The 23,919-nt window shown below is 43.0% G+C and overlaps 1 protein-coding gene across 4 annotated transcripts in view; it reads left to right on the top strand.

Moving 5' to 3' along the window:
- The window catches only part of Ncald (neurocalcin delta), a 357,449-nt gene that overhangs the window by 186,072 nt on the left and 147,458 nt on the right, over positions 1-23,919 (top strand). For 2 of the 4 annotated variants that reach the window (XM_060389583.1, XM_060389584.1), the window contains 2 exons: positions 498-547; positions 16,848-16,902. The gene's annotated coding sequence lies outside the window, so the exon portion shown is untranslated. The remainder of the gene's footprint in view (positions 1-497; positions 548-16,847; positions 16,903-23,919) is intronic. The other 2 variants (XM_060389582.1, XM_060389580.1) reach the window with 1 other exon arrangement.

The raw sequence follows: 23,919 nt of genomic DNA on the forward strand, positions 1-23,919 counted from the left end.
CAAGCCACAAGGGATCTGCCTGTCCCTGTCACCTCTGCAGCACTGGTTTGCAAGTGTGTGCCATCATGCCTGGCTTTTTATGAGGATTCTGGGCATGGAATTTGGGTTCGCATGCTTGTGAGATAAGCTCCTTACTGGCTGAGTTATCTCCTCAGCACTGTGGACTGGTCCTATTGTGAGTTCTCATTGCATTGTTTTACATATGTGGAAAGCATCTCTTTGAGTGCTAGGAGCTGACCGTGAAGACCCATCTTCTCCAGCATCCTTTCTTTTCAGTGCTTTATCCCTTTCTTAGAAGCCTATAAATATGAAGGAGCAATCCCAGACTCCCATGGTATTGGCCTCTGTCTTTTGTTCTATTTTGTTGATCTGCAATCCTTTCCCAAAGTTCATGAATGACAACAAAACCAATCCTGCAGCACGCCCCTTGTACAAGGTAAGGCCGTGTCCTTTAAGGTGTTTTTACTCACTTCTGTTCTGTTTTGTCTTTCTTTCAGATCATCTCAAGTCTGGTCTGGTACAGCCACCTGAAAGTAACACACACAAAGTAAGTGCACATTTAGAATTCTCTTCTTAGTGCCATGTGGGAACCTGGGTTTTTGTTCAATGGCTTTCACAAAAATCGTTTTGTTTTTTTTTATCAGTGAACAGCAGCATAAAGCGTGGGGCTTTTATGTATTGGAGAGACACTAAGCCATCCCTTTAAAGTCAATAGAACTAATAAATGGACAGAGATAAAAGAATTAGGGCTCAGATTCTCTCCAGGGACACACCAGAGCAACCTCCCTGTCATGTTAAGTTGGGGTCATAAGCCAAGAGGTATTTCAAATGGTGTCAGGCATAAATTATAGCAACATATGGCATTTATTGGGTACATATATGCCTTGAAAATACACAGGTGGATTAAGTGACTCAGCAGCTTGAGATAGCAGCTCTGTGAGCCCTCCGACCTCTACTGGGAGGCAATATGGAGTGGGGGAAGTGTGCCAAATCTGGATCTAGGTGCTTGGGTTTTATCGCTGGCTCCACCACCTAACGGCTGTGCAAACGTCTGCTCCTCTTTGTGACTTGGTTTCCTCACTCTTAAAGTGGGTCTAACAGCACTGTCTCGCCTGCAGGCACAATACCATTTCAATACTTAACTCAGCTTTTCTTTGCAAAATGCTCTAGCAAGGTCAGTAATCTCTTTTTTAAAATACTTGTTAAAATTTATATGTTTTTGTTCTCTGCATTTTTTTTTCAAGACAGAGTCTCACTCTGCAGCTCAGGCTGGTTCCAAAGTCACCTTGTAGCCCAAGCTGGCATTGAACTCACAACAATTCTTTTGTCTCTACCTACTGAGTGCTGGAATTATGTGTGTGAGCTATCATGTCCAGAAAATGAATGAACATAGCACTCTCTGTAGGTCCTGTGAGGAGCCTGAGCTCAGCTTTGATTTAGGAGCACTGACAGCCTCATAACAAGAGCACACTCCTGCTTAGACCCTGGCTTCCAGTTCTGTTCTGCATTAAAAGCAGGGTTCCTTGGAGAAAGTGTTGATTAAGACTAGGGCAGGAAATATGCAAGATGAGCTTGGAGTATCTAACAGTGTCAGAAACCGAAGAAAAATGAAAAAAAAAAACACCCCACCTCCCCCTCACAAACAATGGGACCCAGGTACAAGAGGTCCATATAGTAAATAAATAGCATTGAACAATAACTTAAAGCGAATGATACAAAGCTACGTTCATGTCAGTGATTGGGTGGATGGGTATATAAATGGCGGAGCCCTCAACCCTGCAGAAGAACCCTAGGGAATATACAGACAGGAGGCACAGCCCAGGCTACGCAGGGTGTTTTTCTTCCAAAAAGTGCGGAATGGGAAGGCTGGAAAAACTATGGCAGAGCCTGGCAAACGGTACTTCAGAAAGGAATGTTTTCTCTCTGGAGGGCTGAGACCAGAGCTTTGCCCCTCCAGGCAAGCTCTCTGCTGTCTCCCCTCCCCCCGCAAATCGCAGTTCACATCAGGGATGGTCGATGCCCCTTGCGTTAGTAAGAGGCATCTGTGACCTGTGGTAAGAAGGCGCTTGGCCTTTGTGACTCTTCTTCCCACATGCTCCCTGACTCTAATCACGAGGAAGACATAAGACAAACTCTAATATTTGTCTGTTTGGCCAGTACTCTTCAAAACCATCAATGTAATTAAAAGCAAGTGACATATGAGAAGCTGTCCCAGGCAGATGCCTAAACCAACATTCTAACCAGATGTCATATCATGTTCTGGGTTGACTCTGGGACAGAGGCAGGACATGGATAGGACATAAAGCTAAGAAAGTGTGACTGAAGTGTGGTGGTTAGTCAGCAATGTGATTATGGCATGGTTTATGGTTAATTGCCTATGACCCTTATTAACAGATGATGTTAACATTTGGGAAGCTGAGCTTGGAGTCCATCTTCATAATGATTCTACAAAATCTTGGTTTATAAATGCTGACAAAAAATATTTTTAAAAGTGGAATATACCTCTCTTTCAAAACATCAACAAACCAGGCACTGGTTTAGAGAAACACCTTTCAAGCAGATTATAGCCAAAGGTAAACAAACAGCTTTTGTGCCCAGCCCCCAACCCCCACGCAAAGTTGTCAACAACTTACAATGCTTCTCAAAATTATCAGATGAGAGCTGGGATTATATGAAGATCAAGGACTCAAAAAAATATGTGGAGATAGTTCTTACATATCTTATTTCTCTGACTAGTCTTTTTTTTTTTAGCACATAAATATGCTCTTGACTCCATGACAACCAAATTTAAGAATTTTAAGAACTCCTTTCCTTAAAGTTCAGATAATATAATAGCATTGCTAGCTTTTCATGGCTATTTATTTTAAGGTCTTTTGGGTTTTTTTCACACTTTCATTTCAAACTTCTGTCTACTAATAGCTAATTAATAAAATGATGCAGTTGAAGTTGTATGTCTCATGCTTTGCATGATACTTATAAAGTTGTGTATTTTAAATGTCTGACTCATTTTTGCAGACTTCGTATCACAATTTCTGAGTCCTTTTTTAGAAATATGGTCTGACCATGTTGCTCCCTGATTGTTATAACCACCACCTGCATATTTGGCATCTCATTTGTTTGTTTGTTTCTCTCGTTTTGGTCTGTTGGCTCCCGATAAACAAATCATCTCAAAATCCCTACTGTGCGATCATGCACCAGAAGTGCACCTGCCCAATGTGGCTGGAATTGAACTCAGGACTTGGCCAGCATCTGTGGGTGGGCTTGAGTCACATGACGTTGTGTCTGTGAGTCGCCACTGAGGTCACTAAGAGCCTGTGAGGGGACACAATTAAGAGGTCTTTGCTATTTAGGACTCAGACAGCAGCGGCTTCGATGAGGTGGCTAAGGTAAGGCGAAAGGGAAACACACATTGCGGTTACTCATTAAGACATTTGAAGTGGAAAAGGATTCTCAGGATTCGCCTGCATCCCTCCTCTTCTTTCCAAATCTCCTCCTAGATTTCCCCACTAACTCACAGTAAGCCTCAGGCTGTAGGTGTTGGCTTCTCTTATGCCAGGGTCTATAAAGAGCTGTTGTTCAGAACAGCAGAGCCTAAGCGACTGGTATCAGTGAAATAACTCATTTATCACAGAAAGGTCAACGCTTCCTTCCTTCCTTCTTTTCTTCTTCAGGTTGTTTTCTTTGTAGGAATTAAATAAAGGTGTCTCTTAAAAACATACAGACAATAAAGTGAAGGTAAATACAAGTAACCTTTCCTGTTAGAGGAAAGTTCAAGAGAAGCCCAGGGTGCTTCTGAAAGAGGCTGGGCGAATCTTCCTCCGGCTGCCTCCAGTGGAAGGTCCTAGAATCTCTCTCAGCTCTTGGCCCACAGTGTCACTGAAACTCTTCCATGCATTTGTTTACTGGGCAGGGCTTAGGCTTGCCCAACAGTTTCCTCAGATTTATTTGACACACATCTTAACATATAAATCTGGTAACACCTCTCACTAAAGTTCTAGATGTGTTTCTTGAAGCAAGGATTATTAGGTTTTATGTGGAAAGAGATGGGTTTCAAGCGCTGTGCTGTAATACCTCCATGTAGTACATCTGCCATCCGGCTTTGTTTCTGGGGGCATGCTAACGGCATTTTGCTTGACAGTGAATAAGTACGAGTTGGATTTCCGTCTTTGGGTAGACCAAGTAGTAACTGGACCTGGCAGTGCAGGCTCGCATTGTAAAGCAAGAGAGGTATTTACCAACTCATTTCTTTATTTTGCCTTCTCTGGTACTGCCTCTGAGACTGCTGTCTCCGGTAAAGCTGCCATTACCTCCTCCAAATCTGACCCCTTTCTGAGGTTCAAGTCACACTGGATTCTGAACTCCCTGCCCATCTTTCTCATACATTGCTTGCCACTGGGACAGTTTTTCTCCTGAGACCACCAGGTCTTCAAAAGCAAGAACTTTGAAGCTTAATAACCCATTGTGTTTAACATCCCACAATGCTGTGCTCAGTGTCCACCTGCCCCCACTGCTGCTGCTTCTTCCTAACTCCATCTAAAGTGTTTCTGAAAATGGAGCACAATACAACCTTCCCCTGTCTCAGGAAAATGGGGTCAGGCAAGCAGAGTATCAGCATGCATCTATGAGACCTCCTATCTTCCTTTATGCCTGTCCTGAAGCCCCCATGTCTTTCCAGGCATCTGTTCTACATCTCAGCCCGTAAGCCTTCTCTTTGAGAATTAGCCATCTTAAGTGAACCATGTCATAAGAAACCAAACCCGTGGAAATGACTTGAAGACCCAAAGTAACACACCTCCAGTGATGAACCTTCAGACTCTGGGAGTGGTAGAACTACTTTTTTTTTTTAACCCATCTGGCTCTCCTTAAATCATATCACAAATGCAGTTGCATATGCTGAGGGCTATTTGAAATATGAAACCTTACCTTCTGCTGTTGGGATCAGATACTCTAGAAGGAGATCAAACTGCATACGCAGCCAAGGCTGACTGGCACTGAGGTGGCCTCTGTCATCTCCTGATCCTGCGTTCTGGCCTTAGCTTTCCTGCCTACTGACTGTCCGTCCTTGGGCAAATTTCTGAGATGTTTGGAGGTTTGTCTATCTTCATTTATCGCATCTTCTTAATAGAATCCACAGGTGCTATGGAAAGTCACTGTGTTCCTGATACCGCCTTCTTGGTACAACCAAACATGGAAGGAACGGTTCTGTCAGTAAAAGTTTGAGCAAGGGCAGTTTGGAGGTCGAGGCCAAGAGCAGGTCAACGGCTGTGCTTGCCCAGCCACAGGCACCTCCCTCATCCCTGATCCATTCTTAGAAGCACCCGCTGGGGCATGCACAAGTAAAAGATGCCAAAGTTAAAATTATGGCAGTTTAGTTCAGAGGTCTGACTGACTTTTGATTCTAGATCTAGTTAGCATCTTATTTTGTGAATTAAACTGGGTTTCCAGTGGGATGAGCAGAAAGGTTTGACTTTATGGGGGGGGGGTGCAGAAGGAAATAAGAAGCAAAGGACAGCTTGGCCCTTTCAGAGATCCTGTTCATACTGATCTTACAGTGTAGAAATAGAGGGGTGTCCTCATCATGCCTGCTCATATAAACTGGCTTTTTCTCATTGGTTTACAGCAATAAGTAACCTTAATCATCATTCACCTCTCCTCCTCCTCTTTCTCTTCTCCTTTCTCTTCTTCCTAAAACATTTCAGGCTTCAGTTTGTTTACATAATGTATAATTCTGTTATAATCTTGTTGGCATAGGTTTAGTACATATGCCCTCTCCAAAATATGGCTTGTTTAGTATGTATCTTATTATTGCTGCATCTGAGGGATAAATGTGGTTCCTACCTTGAGTGAAGCCTTGCATTCCCAAGTTTTTCTATTGCAGTCTCTGTGGTCTTCAAAGCCAGTGTCTGCTCACTCTTATTACCCCCAAACCACTGTAAAGAGTGCATGTCGACAGTAGCCTTGTTTGAAAGGATAAACAATTCTGGATCTTTTTAACAACACAAATGATTATAAGAAGAATTATATTAAAACACAATATAGTGTGTGGATATATTTTCACTGCATGCAAGAATGGTGCAAAGAAAGATGGAAATGCCATGGCTTGTGGTTCTCCAAGTCAGTGGTGTTGGTGTCAGTGAAGGAAGAAGAGACTTGGTTAAGTTGCAGCTGCCTTGGAAATTATGGTCACGTTGTTTGGAAAGAGAAACGAACTCCGCAACACAAGCACACAAAATTAGAAGGATGTAGAAGCAAGCCTGATGCCAACAGGGAGGGGCTGGCAGATTGGAATAGGTCCTTGAAGCCACCTGGTGTGTGATTGAACACTTCTCTGAGCTTTTGTTCTGTGATATTTGTGACTGAGTTTATTCCTGTTCCCTTGTCAAAAGCAGTGTTTTTCAGGGTGGATGTTTTCTTTCCCATCCTTGTTTACACCTTCCCATCCCGCTGTTTACAAGATTGGTCTCTCACACTCTGCCTGGGGTGTTTTCTATTATTGTGCAGTTAAAATTGCCAAAGCTGTTGTGTTTGGAAAGCTCGGGGAGCTGCGCTGCCCTGCAGACTCTCAGCAGGCGCAGCTTCTACCCCATGAAAGAGGCACGCGGTTGTTAGGAACCGGCTGCAAGACTTCGCACATCCACATATTGCCAATGTTTTGAATGTTTCTGTTGTGTATCTCATTCCAGAGCTTCTCACGTGGGCTGGTGCCTAGGGTCACAGGAAATGTGACTCCTCAAAATGGAGGCTTGCTACCTTTTTCCCAGCTCTGCGTGGGAACTGACGTACCATTGCTTCCTGTGCTGTTCAGATCATTCCCTCATCTTCATCCTTCACACCCATCGCCATGGTACTGGCATCCATGTTCATATGATGCTCTGCCTGTCACACAGTTATGGCAGTACCCACTGAAAATGGGAATTGTCAGTTTGACTTGATTTTCTGAAACATGGAATCCAGAAAAGTGGAAGGGTTTTAGAAGCACTTATCTTGACCACATTTGATTTAATTCTGTGACGGCTCTTTGTACCAAGAGGGACACACTTAGGCAAATAGGTAGAGTCAATTTCTGGAGTTTCTTCTTGGCTTCATATTACAGGGAGTCCTTCTCATTTCCTCCCTGAGCTTTTCTGCTTCTGCCCTCTTTACTTGCCACAACCTTGATCATGGGGCAGATGCTCCTTACACTTTGTATCTTTTCGTGTATTATAATTCCCCCTCCCCAAACATCTCAGTTATTACTCCTTCAGGAATAAAGCTATCTAACTGACCTGAGAACTGTAGTGTAGATCAGAATTCTCAGTGCTCACGAGGCTGAAGCAAGAGATTTTGTGCATTTGAGACCACCGAGTTAAGAATTTGTCTTCAGAAAAACAATTTCTAAAATCAAATTCCCTCATATCTAATCCAATCTGATCTAACATACATAAACACGGATGGTGCTGGGCCAAAGACTCCTATGCTTGGTGGGCTCCTCGGGGTGGAAGAGACATGAAGGAAAACCACACCCCAACAGGCCTCAGAAGACCTGGGCTTCAATTCTAGTGACAACTCCTCACTAGCTGATGGCCTGGATTAAGTTCTTTAAACTTTCACCTTTGCAATGAAATTGGTGAGTACATGCTTCCACTTTGTAAATGGCTTCAGGCCCTCACCTGGCAGGATTGTTGTACTGGCCACCTGAAAGGGAGTCCCTGAAGGTCCTTGTGAATGAGAAAGGTCCCCTGCAAATGTAAGTAGTGTGTTAGCTACTTTTCCATTTTAACAAAAGACCACCACTGAAAGCAACTTAAAGAAAGGAGACTACTCGGGCTTATGATTCTGTAGGGGTAGGAGCCAACCATGATCAGGAGGTGTGATAAGTGGCAGGGGTAGGAAATTGAAAGATCAGATCTCCAACCACAGACAGCAAACACAGAAAGTGATCTGGACCTGGGGTACTGTTATAAACTCGCAGCATAAACTCCAGCAACACGCCTCTAATACATTCCCCTAGCAAGGCTCTACCCCAGTTCTCAAATAGCACCCTGACTGCAGACCAAGTATGCAAATACTTGAGCCCATGCAGGACCCAATCAAAGCACGGGGAGGAATGCAAGAGAGTACCATACTGCTACATAAGATGCAAAGCTTCTTAACAGAAAATGAGTAGAAGGTTCCACTTGTTTTTTTTAGCTTTTTTAACTTGAGTTTGTCTGCGCCTGTCCTTAACTGTACAGGAATATGTGTCTTCATAAAAGACACATATTAGGTGATTAGGTGCTTTAGATTAGACACATTTAGGTGCTCTTCAACATATGACCAAGTTATAAGGATATAGCAAGATGAGAGTTAGGATGGGCTTCACTCGCCTCCCTTCCTGACTGTGACTGCTTAGCAGCACAGAACGCTGCAGAACACGGGTTGTTTCCTCCCATGACCATGAGGCTCATGCTGTTGTCCATCACAGTGGCACAGCACGGTTGCTCACAAAAGATCCGAATTCAAAATTTGAAATAAGGTGTCTGCTGAATGTAGCTTGTTTCCCACCGTTGTGAAGTTGAAAACTGTCAAAATAAACGAAAGATGAAGATGTCTACTTGGCATTTTGTACTACACAATGAATGAGATGTTAGTTCCCTGTGTCCTTGGCATGTGCTTTAAGAAGTGACTCTAGAACTCAGAAAAGAGATTCCAAGTGTTTCAACGTTTCCTGCATATGAGGTGGACTCAAATGACTGGAAATGAAGAAGATGGTCAAGAAGAATGATCAAGTCTAAAGGAAGCATTAAACAGAGGGACATGATTCCTGATGGAGATAAATGTTGACAGGGCAGATACCATTGGGAATGAGACTGTTTCGTGGGAGGGCAGCCAACAGAGCATTTGCTTTGTACAGAGCTGGATGTTGCTTCAAATGCTACAACCCCAATAAATGATAGTGGGTATAACTTTTTAAAAAATCAAATTAAATAGGAGAGGGGGGAGGGGGAAGAGGGAAGAAGAGTGGGACCTAGAAGAGAGGAGAAAGGGGGCTACAATCTGGATATAAAGTGAATAAATAAATTAACAACAACAACAAAAAGCAAAGCACTCCTAACCACCGAGCTCTCCTCTGGCCCTTAGTATGCGTACTTCTAACTGGCTTACTTTAGCAACTCAGGACATAGTTTGTATTTACCCCCAAATTATATTTGTCTCTTTAAAAGTGATCTACACTTAAGTCTGAGTGAGAGCCAATAGGCAGAGGAAGGCCCAATCTTAGATTGTGTCTGGACAGTCCCGAAGGTGGCCCCAGGCAGATGAACTGAGAAAGATCAAGTTGTGGCTCACCACGCTGGCTAGGGGATGTGAGCCAACCAGTCGCCATGAGCTGCTCTGACCAAGGGAGCAATACACCCACACTGAGGAGGCTCATTCAGTGGTGGTGTGTGGTGTCCACCAGTGAAGAGAATAGGAAGAGTGGAACTAGCTGAAGGTAATTTCAAAAGACTGGTAGGGTTTAATGATGGTCTTAAATCCATGGGTCCCAGAAATAAGGAAGGGAAGGCAGATTTGAGTGTGCCGGTTAAGGTAAAGCCAAAAGTTAGCCACTGGAAAAAGGAGGGGGAAATGAAACCTGAAGTCAATGTAATTGGGGGGCCAGAGAAGATATTAACAAAAAAAAAGGGTATAAAGGAGCAATAGAGATTGGGGTCAAAATAGTAGTTTCAGTTTCAATTTAATTTAGAAATGCTATAACTTATCCATAGAAAAACACAAAAATGACAGAAGGGGAGAGAGAAAAGCAAGAGGGGCAGAGGCTGATGGTACAGATGAAGATTTAGGTTTTCTTTTCTTTTTTTTTTTTGTCATTTTTGCTTTTGATTTTTTCCTGTGAAAAAGTCGTTACTGGAGTCATGGAGATAGGAAATAAAGGGGAGAAGTTAGAGATAAACTCTGAAGAAATAACTGTAGTGGTTGTCAGATTCAAAAATAAAGAATTGAGTTTCAGATAGAAAAGAATACTATTTTAGTGTAAAAAAAATCCCATACAAATTTTAGACATACTAAAAATCATTTAATATGATCTAAAATTCAAATTTAACTGCAAATTTAATATTTGTATTTGCTCAACCTGGCAATTCTAGACAGTGGTAATGCCCTCATTTATGCAATGGTCCAGAGAGGAGGAGGAGACAGTGGTGGAGCCTGGAAATGGACACACAGGTCCCAGGATGTTGCATTACCATAGAACCAAAAGGCAAAATACCATGGAGAGAGTTGATCAGAAAGGACAAGGGCATTGCTTTCAACAGTTTGGGAATCCATAGGCAGCGTGTGGAAAGCAAATGGAGGGCCGTACTTGTGTAGCAAAGCGCAAGGCATACTTGCAGGATGAAGGGAGGCTGAGAAAGAGCCAGAGAAGCAGACTCAAAATGGAAGAGGAGTGATGGGGAGATGTGGGTTCCCTGAAGGGGCTTTTGCAAATATGAACAAAGTTACGAATACATTGACATTTGCAGGAGAATGTTCCCTGTTCATCCTGTTCCTCAGACTCACGGAGGAAGCAGGAGGAAGTGGATATAGACATGGTTTCAAGAGGAGAGAACAGAATGGAAAGCCCTTTACTTGCAGCTAGACTGGGTCATTGACAATGAATGAGATGGAGACAAAATTGCTGATGGCATGTGATGAAGAATTCAAAGGTGCTTGTAACTCATCCAGGAGGGAGGCTTTGTTTCCCTCTGCCTGGGTTTTCTTTCTATCTTTATTGACTCATAGCAGGTGCAATTGTTCACCAGGGAGAAGGAAATAACAGCAACAGAATTAAATAGGCCTGTTCTTCTGTGGTTTATTAAACTCAGAGATCCTCCACCAGAACAAGCAGGGTCATTTGTCCACAGCCCCCAGGTAGGAATGGTGCAGCAGGCATGCCTAGGGCAGACATGTTTGGAGTCCTGTGGAGTCCTAATCTGGAGCTGTCTTGCAGACTGTGTCTGTGTGAGCAAGGGCCTTGCTATGACACACTTAAGTAACAGGGAGTCACCGTTAGAGACACACTGCTTCCAGTCACCTTTCTTCTCTCTGGAAACAACTGGAAACTCTGCAGATAGGAAAAGATGAGGTCAAGCCTGCAATTTTCCAGCCACTTTACCTGTGTTCTTGCAAGAGTAGGCTGCAGCGTAGAGCCTCTGTAGAGCTGCAGAAATGAGAGTGCCCAGAAAGAGAGTTATTTCAGGGAGGGGGTGGGGCGGTCCTGCCCTCAGGGGAAGCTCTGCTGCCTCCAGATAATGTTCCGTCCTGTTCTGAAGTATTCTCCCTCCTCCCTGCGGCCCCAGCACAAAGGCACAAATGAAATTCCTGAAAGCAGACTGCTGCTGTCTGGTTATTTTTAGTATTTGATGTTAGTATTTATCAAGCTTTGCAGTGTTAATTTGTCCTCCTACCCATTTATCTTCCTGCCTCCTTGTGCTTGGCTTAGCAGAGACTTCCACAAGAAAGCAGCTGGTGACCTCACAGAAATGTTTCCCAGAGAGAAGAGACATCATCTTTAAAATCAATCTTCCTCATCCCTGCTTTGCAGAGAAGATCTGGGTTCTGTTAGCCAGGACAGCAATAAAAACGTTGGTGACTGTGAACCTGTTAGGATGTCTGGGCGGTGTGTTTAGTCAAGAGCCCTGGTCACAAAAACTCGATAAGTGCAGGAGATGTCATGATGCCAAACTGAGTCAGAGGGCAGGTAAGTCTGAGGAGAGCGGAGGAGAGGAAAGTGAAAAGTCTGTGTAACAGCCTCGGACAGCTAGAAGGCCGGAGAAAAACTGGACCCGTCTGGGACTAGGAGGAGGGAGGCCTGCACAGTGAGAAACTGCAGCTGAGCATTGAGACTCCACCCATTGCTGCCTCAACTTCTGCCTCTGGAGTGAAAGCCAGAGCAGAAACATTGCTCAGTAGAGCAACTCCCAGGAAGCCTAACAGAGGACTACCTCTGGGCAGCAGGGCCTCTTTCCTGTCCATCTGTGCAGTTAGTTCCAAGGAAGCAGGCAGGAATATTTTCTTTGGCAACTTAAAAAACAAACAAACAAACAAACAAACAAACAAAGCATTGCCTTGCTGTACCAGCCTTACGGACGTATAGGTAGATGTGTCCTGGTTCGTTTTCTGTCAATTTGTAAAATGGAAAGAGAAACTTTGATTGAGAAAATGTTTCTAACAGACTGACCTATATAGGCAATTCTGCAGGGTATTTTCTTGATTAAGGATTGATATGGGAGGGCCCAGCTTCCCATCTCCCATCTCTAGACAGATGGCCCTGAGCTGTAGAAGAGAGCAGGCTGCACAAGCTACAAGGAACAAACCAGCATTCTTCCATGGCCTCTGGTGCAGTTTCTGCCTTGAGTTCCCATCAGGGCTTCCTTCCATGATGGGACTGTGATGTGAAGTAGAAGACAAGCCTTTCCTCCCAAAGTTGCTATCCATCATGTTGTTTAGACAACAGCAGAAGGAAACTAAACCCGTGGGTGGAACGTTTTTCTGACATATGAAGTCACGGGGCCGGAAGGAGATATGGTAGAAAAAGACTGAGAAGGCACTCAGAACAACAATGCTGAGAATTACCCAAACTTGCCAAAATATAGCAACACACAGAGTCAAGAGTGAAATCTCAAAAGAACTAACACAAGGGAATCTGCCCTAAGACAAGTAACAGTCAAAATGTTTTCAGTGAAGTAAAGGAAAAGATTCTTCAAGCAGTGACAGGATATACACCTCCCTCGCAGGAGAAACTACAGTGCACCCCCATCAGGACATGTCAGCTGGAGCAGACACAGTCACACGCTGAGAGGGACTCTCAACGTAGCATTCTATGTTCAATGAAAATATATTTAAAAGTCTAAGGAAAAAATCATAGTCACATTAATTGATGCACAAAAATCAACAGAATGACATATGTCAACAACCATTATTGAGAAAGACTCAGAAAACTGCGAGGGGAGGAATCTTGAGTTAGCATGGAGTCTGCAGAGCCTGCAGCTACCAGGATGCTCAACAGGAAGAGACTGACTCCTGCCTCCGCAATCAGGAGCAAGGTAAGGATCCGCCTCTCTCAGCTCCCGCTCCTACACCAGTGTCTTACACTGCAGGGAAGCAGGAAGAGGCAATAAACGATACAGGGCAGAACAGGAGGAGTGAAAGTGCCTCCTATTTAAGCGACGGTGGTGGCTACGGGGAGAATCCAATGGTATCTACCGAAAAACCCAAACCAACAAATCAACAACCCCCCAAATCCCTAGAAATAAGGAGTAGAGTTCATGAAGTTTACAGAAAAGGAAAAAAAAAAAGAAGAAAAGAAAAAAGGAAACTGCAAATATCAACTACTGTATGCTAGTAATGTATACATGAACGCTGAAGCTAAAAGTCAACTTCACTTATAATAACTTTGGGAAATAGGGAATATTTGCCGTGTTATTAAAAGCAGAAAAAGACCAAAAGAAATACTTATGTATATATCTAAAATATTTTGCAAAAATTTTAATGCAGAGAATTACAAAATTCCAATCAAAGAATTCAAAAAATATTTAAGTAAGTGAAGAAATATGCTATGTTCTCCATGGGATAGAAGACATAATAGAACAACCATGTCACTTCACCCCAAATATATATTTAATCCTAGATTTCACGTCTTCTTATTTTTAAAATCTCACAAAAGCTTGGGTGATATAAGCAATATTTTTCTAATATTTAAATTAAAATTAGAATGCCTAAAGCAATGTTTCAAAGAATAAAGTGAACCTGATTTTAGGCTTCACTTATAGTAAATTAATTGATTTACATATTGATATAATACAACAATATTACAACATTTACATAGTATAACAATTACTCATAGTAAGAATATCAATATACAGTATTCAGTGCTGCCTGGCATCAGCAGAGGGGCTGAGTGCAGGGACAACAGAGCAGCTCGGAAGACCAAGGAAGGGTCATGAGTAAGTACTAGCCAAGTGCATTGAGGTCAGTGTGTCAAAGTAATTCAATGGAAAAAGTATTCTCTCAGACAAGTAGTTCTGGATTAACTAGTTATGTATAGGTTAGAAACAAAGGTTCTGGGTTGGTGAGATAGTTCAGTTGGTAAAGATTTGTCTTAGTTAGGGTTCCTATTGCTGTGAAGAAATGCCATGACCACAGAAACTCTTATCAAGGCAAACATTTTATGGGGGCTGGCTTACAGTTCAGAGTGTAGCCCTTTATCAACATGGAGGGAAGCACGGCGGCCTGCAGGCAGACATGACGCAGGAGGAGCAGAAAAAGACGGAAGCCTCTAAGCCCAGCTTGAGCTTCGGAGACCTCAAAGCTGCCTGCCAGTGACACAACCCCTGATAGTGCCACTCCCACTGGGCCTATGAGAGCCATATTATTCAAACCACCAGAAGATGCTTGCCACCAAGGCTGATGATATAAGCTTGATCTTAAAACCCATGTGCTGAAAGGAAAGAACCGACTCTTCTTTCCTGAGTTGTCCTCTGACCCTCACTTATGTGCTCTGTTCACACACACACACACACACACACACACACACACACAAAGTATAATTTAAAAGACTGATAAAAAAAAAACAAAGTTAAATCAAACAAAAGCAAAAACTTCAAAACCTAACGTTTTACAGCACTCCATATAAATCTTGAATATGAATATAAAACAAAACCTTCAGAAGAAAATCTTCAGGACCCATGGGCTGCTGCAGAATCCACAAGAGAAAAAAAAAGATCTGACTTTATCCAAATTAAGATATTTGTTCTGTGAAGGACTGGAGGATGAAGAGATGGACAAAGGAGTCCTGTGGACTAGGCAGAGATCTCAGCACTGAGCTGGTGTTTATGAAGCCAAAGGCCTCTGTGGGGAATGTCAGGCAATCCCGAGACATTTCACTGTGTTGGGTGTTGAATACGCTGGGAAAATGAAAGCAAGAAACCAGAGTGAGATGGCACTGAAGTCCCATCCGTGAAATAAACAATAGCAATAACGCCGAAGGCTAGCAAGCGTGCCACACAGCAAACAGTTGTCCATCTGGCTCAGCCCTCTGGAAAACACTGTGACCGTTTCTTTAAAAGGACGTATGCACCTGCCGTATGCTGTGGCTGTTGCTGCCTGGAGTGTTCATCCTAAGGAAGTTGAAACAGCCACAGAGAATCTTGTTCTTAGGAGCTTATACAAGCCCCAAACACAGAGTTCTCTGTAGGAAAGTCGGTAAGCAGGCTATGGCGCCTTCATTCTGTGGAATATCACTCAGGTGGGAAAAGGAACAACTTGAATGACCCTCAAAAACATCATGCTGGATATAGATTAAAAAACATCATGCTGGATATAGATTAAAAAACCGGCATCGCACTGCGGCTGCATCTGTTGTTCTGCATACGACAGTTACAGAGGGAGGAGCTAGCGATGTCTCTGGGAATGCGTGGCAGTCTAAAGTGGTGCCACGTGGGACTCAGGCTTTTGTAGGGTGCTCTTGTATCTTGGGTGCATCGATGGTCACAAGAGCATACACATGTGTGACAAAGGTACTTTGAGCTATAAAAATTCACAGAATATGAGTTTGCCTAAACAACATGCTGTTCAGTTTTGCTGTTCTTGGGTCTTATTTACTTAAATGTCATCATTGTAATCAAGTGATTCCTTTTCTCTCATTCACTTTGTTTCTAAAGCTCCCCAGGCTGTTGCATACAGTTGTCCTCCATTGTCTAGTATTTTACTGAATAAGTATGGCATCGCTTGGTTCTTCTGTGGACTTAACTGTTGTTAAATCTAGCTTCTTACCCTTTTGAGTAAAGGCGTCAAAAGCACCATGCATATTTATTAGTGCAAACAAGCAAGCACTCATCCTTTTGTGTCAATATGTTTTATTCCTATAAAAAAAATGGCCAAGACTTGGTAATTTATAAATAACAAGATCACTTTTCCACAGTTCTGAAGAAAGTACAAAAAAAAAAAAAGTGCTGGAAGGTTCAGTATCTGGTGGTGCGGTCTCTGCTTCTGAGGTAGATCCTTGATACGGCATCCTTGGGTGGGGACAGATGCTGGCTCCTCACAGTATGACAGGAGACCGGCAGGACAGGAGGGCTGGCATGTGCAGCCTTTTCCGACAGTGCTGGCCGACAGCCCTGAAGTGGTGCTGCACAGGCGTAGTTTCATGGAGGGCACGCAGCAGGCAGACCACAGCGTGGACAGTGCCGGTAGAAGCAGACCTGCGCAGAGGGGTGTGAGCGCTTGGTTCCGGGGGACGGAATTGCTCCTGAGCTGTTTTCAGTTCACACACACACACACACACACACACACACACACACACACACACACGTAAGCTTAATCTGCATTTTCTTGCTGACACACAGTTGCTCAGTTTTTCATCTGCCCATTCACCGGCCTGTCTCACTCCTCCAGGGGGCACCTGTTGGATCTGCTGCTTGCTTTGCTTGTTTTTATGACTGATTCGTAGCATTTCTTTACACAATTTGAATTTGCCTTGATTTTTTAACTTTTAAAATACTACATTTATCTGAAGGGTGGTGTGGGTGAGAATCATGCACCTGTCACGTACAGCACATGTGTGGAGGTCAGAGTCCACTGTTTTGGAGTTAACACTCTCCTCCCACCATGCGGACCTTGGGGATCAAAGCCAGGCCCCCAGGCTTAGTGGCAAATGACTTTATCTGGTGAGCCATCTCACAAGACCCTCCCCCTTTAAAATTCTTATACCTTAATATTACATTTGCAAATATATCTTTCTTTTTATGGTTAACCCTTGTATGCCTTGAAGACTCTTTTCCCATTTTTTAAGTCAGAAAATGTTATTTTTTTTTATCTCCCTCTATACATTTAAGCCTTTTTACTTTTCACAGCTAAACCCTTAATCCCCCTGGAATCAATCTTTGAATACGGTTTCTTCTTGGCTGGGTAAGTTATTTCAACTTTCATGGGAGCTCTGATATCTTTTAATAGCTCAGTGAATGAAAAAATCAAGGAAGAAAGCTCCTCTGCAAGAAGGTTTGGGAAGAGGGCTGTCTTTGCCTTACATACCCAGAAGAGAAATCATGTTGAAACGAGACAGTGTCCTGTGCTTCAGCCAAGGCAGGTTTGCATTACCTCTAAAATGCTTGAAAAGAGAGAGATGGAAAGAAAGAAAGAAAGAAAGAAAGAAAGAAAGAAAGAAAGAAAGAAAGAAAGAAAGAAAGAAAGAAAGAAAGAAAAGGAGAGTGGGGAATGAATCCTTTGCTATCGTTTGTCATTTAAATAACCTACTTGCTGAGATAGAATGTTTGTTTGTAGACATTTGTTCTGTGTTGGCTTTTGAAGCCAGGTTTCATGCAGCCCAGACTGGCCTTGAATTTAGCTGTGTAGATGAAGATCACCTAGAACCCCTGATCTTCAAGTACTGGAGTTACAGGCATGCACTGCCAGCCCGGCATAGAAAGCTTGGGAAAGGATCCACACATTCCTGCCACAATAGGGCTCAACAGTGAAAGTACCCTGTGAAAGGTCTCTTTGTGTGGCATTCAGAGGACAGATTCTGCTTTGGCAGCAGCCTGAAGGCCAGCAGACCTGACTTCAAGCCTTGATTTCTCACTACCTCACTTCAAGGTTTGTATAAATTCCTTGGCTCAGGTTTATGTTCTATAGCCCCCTCTAGAGTGACATAAGCAAATGTGGCTTATTTATTCTCAAATGACAGTCCAGGGGCAGGCCAGCGTGGTTTAGGTCATATAACTTCCATTCCAGAACCCACACTGGCTCACTCTCTCCTCCTCAGCTGAACGCTCCTGCGTGAACAAAATCAGGGTTCTGGAGGGAGAGGGGTAGGCTGAACCCTGAGGCAGCCTGCAGTATCCCTCATAGTCTCTGCTTCCCGCAGTGACGTCTGCCCACTCTGGCAGCGCCATCTGGTTGACAAAATGAAAGCTGGACAGCAAGGGGAATTCACACAGTGTAGAGTGCACTTCATAGCCACGATGGAGTTCTGATTCATTTCCTCAGGGAGTAAGCCCCGTGTGGATAGAAAGCTCTAGTGAAGCAAGGCCTGGGAAATTCAGACTTGCTCCTTCTGGCTTCAGTAGCTGACAACCAAGTGTGTTTGTGGACGAGCATGCTCAGATCCCAAGCTTCTCCTCCTTGTGAAGCCTTATTGTGGTAGAAATGCATGGATCCCTTTCCATAATAACCCTCTCCCTTCCTCAAAGAGCGCTGAAGACCACTCCCACCCCATGTCATTTCTGTGTAAGTCAGCTCTAGTCTCGCCTCTTGGGATAGCCCTGGATTAGTTCAAGTCATTCTGTTTGTGGGACACCACAAAACAGTGACTGAGAGCTTCAGCCTCCAGTGACACTGGGGAATTCTGTCACGATGATGAGGCTGACATCTCAGGATGCGAGTGAATTTGGGTTATGCTCTTCATTGCCTACATATGATTCCTAAACGACAATTTTTATATTTTTATCATTTTAAGTGATAAAGTTTTAAAAATTTTTATCATTTTAAGTTTTTGACAAAGGTGTGTGTGTATGTGTGTGTGTGTGCGTGCACTGATACATAAGTTTATTTTAAAGTTGACAGAACTTGGCTATAGCTGAGTTCTCATGCCCCTCGGCACTGCATTGCCTGTGTAGCATCTGTCCAGTGCAGCTGAGACCATGAGACACTGGGCACTGCTCTTTGAAGGTACAGTGCCGATAACACTCACCCCTGAGTACTACTGTAAGGCAGCTGCAGAGGTGCAGCGGTTGTCATAGGTGTGTTTCCTGCTTCCTGTTTGTAAAGACAACTACAGAAAACATAAAAGTAACCTGAACTTTCTTGCTGCTTCCAAGTGTGGTTAACGCAATTGCAGAGCCCCTGCCTGCTGGGACAGGACCTGCCCGGAGAGAGCAGCTTTGAGCCCTGAGGCCGAGACTGCACAAAGTGAGCTCTTTCCTACGCTCTGGCGAGGCCTGGATTCTAGACTCTGTAAAATCTGACTTAAAACACAAAGTTGTTTATGCTTCGTGCTTCGTGCTTCATGTTTGCATTTGGCAAACAGAGGGCACTGGGCGTATGTCTGTGCACAACGCCTTGTCCCAGGGTGCCCATTGCGGTGGTTGATATGAGGACTTTATACCAAAGGCAAAGCTGAGCATGTGGTCTCATTTTCAGAGGAGAAAAGTCTCTTCACTTCTATGGCACCTGATTAGACAGGAACCTCATTTAAGTATCATATTTAGAAAAACAAAGCAAGTCAGAAAACAAGGTAGGAGCTTTGGTGGTGAAGTCAAAGACTGGCTTTTGCTAGAGGACCGCGAAGCGCGCCCATCCCTCCGCACTTCTCAGCTCCGCTTCTTTGGTATAAGTTATCTTATTTGAATCTACTGTACTGGAATTTTTTTTTTTCTGATTCAGAATGATTGTGAAAATCTAGAAGCCACACTGCCATAGCAGTTTCCTGCCGAGACAGGAGCAGTGTACTTTTCTAACTTACTGAGAGAGGTCACAGAAGCTGTTTCATTGGTGATATTGTACTGACACTGGCTTATTCCAAAAGGGGACCCTACTGGTATATGAGTTTCTTGGAAAATGTTCAAAATAAGCTAAGGGGCCCAGAAGAGAGCCAGCTAAGATCTGGAGGCAAGTTAATGTAGCACAGGCATTGGCAACATTGTGTGTGCATGCTGGAGTCAAAGCATCACTTATTAATCTCATGTGTTTTTGGCCAAACAATTTTTTTGTAAGGAGAAAATGCCAAAAATTAAAACAAGTAAGGGCAAGATGAAAACTATTAAAAAAATGTTGGTCTTATAAGGAGGAACACCAAGCTTATGTGAAATGAACTTCTTTTCCCTCTCAGGTCTCTTTGATTTAAGTGTTAGCTTAGTCACACAGCTTATCTGACTTCTCTGAGTGAATCAGAATGTGAAAGTAAAATTCTTTGTTTCAAGTTCAGTAAGCCAGCCTGTTGGTATAATGTTCTTTTGAAATGTATACAATTTACCCTTGTTCATTCAAATGCTGATTTTTCTACCCCACTATCTGGTTTCAATTGGGACATTACATTGTGATGCTTATTCTAAGTTTGTCTTAAGTTTGTGTAAACATGTCACCATGTGTGCTCTGTATTGTCAATTAAATAACCAGCCCCAATGCTGAGCAATGGAGAGGATAGGGTAGGACTTCCTGGTCCAGAAGGGAGAAAAAGGAAGGGGTAGGAGCGGAGAATCTGGAGAAGAGGTCCTGATGGAGAGATGGAGAGATGGAGCAGAACTAAGATATGACTAAAAGCAAGTAAAATGGGTGAAATCTGAATGGGAGGAAACTATGTAGGCTTGGAGGTTTAGGATGGAATAATTATTGCCCAGCATTGTGCTCTAGAGTAAGTAAATCCCAGTCTCTGTGTGGTGATTTAACTAAAAGATAAATCAATAGTAAATATTAATAAACCACAACACCAGCCCTTTAAAGGAAACCTGTAGGACAGTCCTGAATTGCCAGCCATCAAGTTTAAACCTACGAACTTTCCCCCTGCTGGCACTGGAGCTGAGTAAGAACCCAATGTGTTTTTCCTGAAGGCTGAAACAAAACTGTGCATCTAAATCCACTAAACAGGCAGCTGGAGGAATTCTTTCCTCTTGTGACATGTGAACTGCTTATGACGTCATAGCGTAGACACAGCAGTCTTTCTCACATCAATCTAAACGACCATAGGTAACGTGCGCTCCCCGAAGACAGCAGGGCCCTCCATGGGAATCCCTCTCTAAATATGCTGGCGTAGACAAGAGTTGCAGCAACACTTCCGGCTGTCAGGATTTTGTCCTTATTCCTTGTGACAGGGTCTCACACCATAGTCCAGAGGACTTAGGGTTGAGCCTAGTGAGGCTTCTGCTTGCTGTCGCCCCTCACCGAGCACCCTCACGCCCCTGTGCACATGGTCTTAGAAGGTTCTTCCGTGTGGATCTCTTCTAGAGTGGACCTAGTAGGCTTTCTCTCTGGTTGGTGTGGGGAGGACCGAGAATCCCAGGTGTAGCTTATGCCATACCCAGAGAAGAGTAGTAGGTGAGAGACTGATGCATAAGCTCTCAGAGAGTGAACAAGCCATTCTTGGATTGACAGCTCTTGTCTGGAGAAAGCAGGAGGCAATCTAGAGGGAAAAGTGGCTCTTTAGTGCAGCCTTAGACCTATTATCTGAGTTTTTCCAAAAGAATGGTAAACCAGAAAGTCTCCCTGAATTTTATAGGATTTGGGGAATTTTGTGCAAAAAAAAAAATTCAGACATAAGGAAGAATGGTCTACTGGCAGACCCTAGGCAGCAATAGGCAGGAAGGCTATGTATAAAGAGATTACTTTACATGTAGAGAAGTCAAATTTATTTGAGGTCACCATTGGGTCCCTACTGTCATAGATTGGGAAACCCCATGGAAGTGGGAGAGGAAAGATTGTAGGAGTCGGAGGGATGAAGAACATGGCTCACAAATCAACTAGCAGGGCTCACACAGGCTCACAGAGACTGAAGCAACCAGCATGGGGCCTGCGGTGTACTGCACCAGGTCCTCTTGTATATGCTATGGCTGTTAGCTTGCTGTTTCTGTGGGACTCTCAGAGCAGGTGTATCTCTGACTCTTTTGCCTGCTCTTGAGACTCTTTTCCTCCAATTGAATTGTCTTGTTCAGCCTTTTACCTTGTCCTGTTGTATCTTGTTTTGTCCCGTTCGGCTGTCGTGTCTTGGAGGCCTGCTCTTTTCTGAAGAGGAAACAAAGAGGGAGAGGGTCTGGGGGAGAGGGGTTGTGGAGGCAAGCTGGGAAGAATGGAGGGAGGGAAACTGTGGTTACTATGTACTGTATGAGAGAAGAATCTATTTTCAATAAAAATAAACAAAAAGAAATTACTTTAGAGTCCATGAGTGGACTCTAGTTTGTGGTTGGTTCTGATGATGACTGTCTGGCTTAGCTCCTTTTTGTGAGGAATACTTTTTCTGGCCCCCAAGAAATTACTACTTTCTCCCCAAGTCTCCCAGGTGACCAGCTTCTCCTCTCCAGAGTGTTATAAAAAATTATACATTTTTTTTCTACAGTGTATTTTCTTTTCTTTCCTCTGTTTTCATTAATAACCACTTATCTCATTCTCTTAAAACAAGGAAGGAAAATCTTAGGGATATGTTGTTTTCTACACAGTAAGTCACCAATGGTTTTAAATGTGCCATCAAATAACAGCTTTTAGCCTGAGAACTTCTACATATTATTTTCAATGTTTTATTAATATCCCTCTGTCACAAAACACTGATTTTTCAATATACTACCCAGTATTCTGGAATAACAATGGAGAAAGATTGTCTGTGAGACAGAGAACACAGGGTGCCAAATATTCAGAGGACAATTCAAGTTTGAGCCTAGATGTTTACAAACACTCACATAGACACTTATGTTTAGCATTCATATAATTGAGTCTAGGTCAGCCATTTTCTACCCATCATGCATTCAATCCCAGAGCAGCTAATACATTCAATGAAAAACAAAAACAAAGCTGCCTTTTCATCAGGACACACACAAAAGCATAGAACAAGAGCAACTAATTTCCTAGCAATTGATAACAAGACCTCCTGGTATTGTACAGAAACAGGAGCATGTGCCTAAAGCAGGTAAACAGTCACTTCAATAATGGATGTGTGTTGACTCAGCACTCTCTAACTTGAGACCTTAAGAAGAATGAACAATATAGCAGTTCATGTTCCTAGAAGCATGTCTTATTTATTTATTTATTTATTTATTTATTTATTTATTTATTTTAACAAGCACTGTTTGAGCCATCATTATGTGTCAGGCACTGTGCCAGATGTTGAGGACCGGGATCACACCAACTGAGCCACCACCCCAACCTGAGTGAGCATATGTTTGTGGTCTATTTTATATGAATGCTAAATCTCACTGATAAGGACTCTGCCTTTGTAATCTAATCATTTTCTCCAAATCTCATCACCGTGGGGCTAAGATTTAGACATATGAATTTGGTCATTTTGAATCAATTTGATCATTCTGTTGCAGGAGCTGCTCTTAGCATGTATGCACTGAGCAGCTTTTTAGGGGCAGTAGACTATGACCTCAGTCATGACGACTATCTCTAGACATTGTCAAATGTCTTCTGGGATGGACAACCTCACCCTCAGCTGAGGATCACTGCTGTAGCTGTCATAATCAGTGACTGAGCTGATGAGTTCTAGCTTTGTGTCACACTTACATAGCAAATGTGTCCGTTCAACAGCGTAATATAGTTACAGTTCTGTAGTTCTTATAGCACAATCAAAAATAATAAACAGAAACTAGAATTTGAAGACAAAATTTGAAGGTTGTGAAATCCTAACACTGTAATGTACTCTTTAGGGAGACATGTGTATGCTCGAGAGCCTTATTTTATTTGCAATTATCTTGTGGTTTTAACCTCAGTTTAGAACTTACAAGGTGGTTCAATTGTCTCTTAAATGATAATGCTTTTGAGAATTTCAGTGCCAAAGAAGGCTCTGACTCCAATGCTCACATGAATAGCCCTCGGGTAATGTATACAAACGTGTTTGGTAAGGGCTATAAGGTTTTGTAGGAAGCTAGAAACAGCACAGGGTGGAGGAGAGCCCCCTCGTGTCTTCTGGTGCCAATACTTGTCATTTTCATGTAGGTTGTTGTAATAGTTTGTTGCTTTAATGTTTCCTTAATATCTTATGGTCTAATCAAAACTTCTAAAAAATAGAAAACACTGTTCTCTCTCTGTCACTGTAAAGCTAAGAACTTTCCAAATTACTTCAATCATACACGACTAAATCACCCAAAGAAGTATTTCACCCTGCCACTGAGCCCAGGGAAGACTTCCAAACGTCACTAACACGTGGCACCATAAAGAGAACAATTCATACTTTTGGCTTTTCAAGACAAAGGGTTTCTCTGTGTAACCTTGGTTGTTCTGGACTCA

This window comes from Meriones unguiculatus, chromosome 8 (genome assembly GCF_030254825.1).
Source record: "Meriones unguiculatus strain TT.TT164.6M chromosome 8, Bangor_MerUng_6.1, whole genome shotgun sequence".
NCBI classification, from domain to species: domain Eukaryota; kingdom Metazoa; phylum Chordata; class Mammalia; order Rodentia; family Muridae; genus Meriones; species Meriones unguiculatus.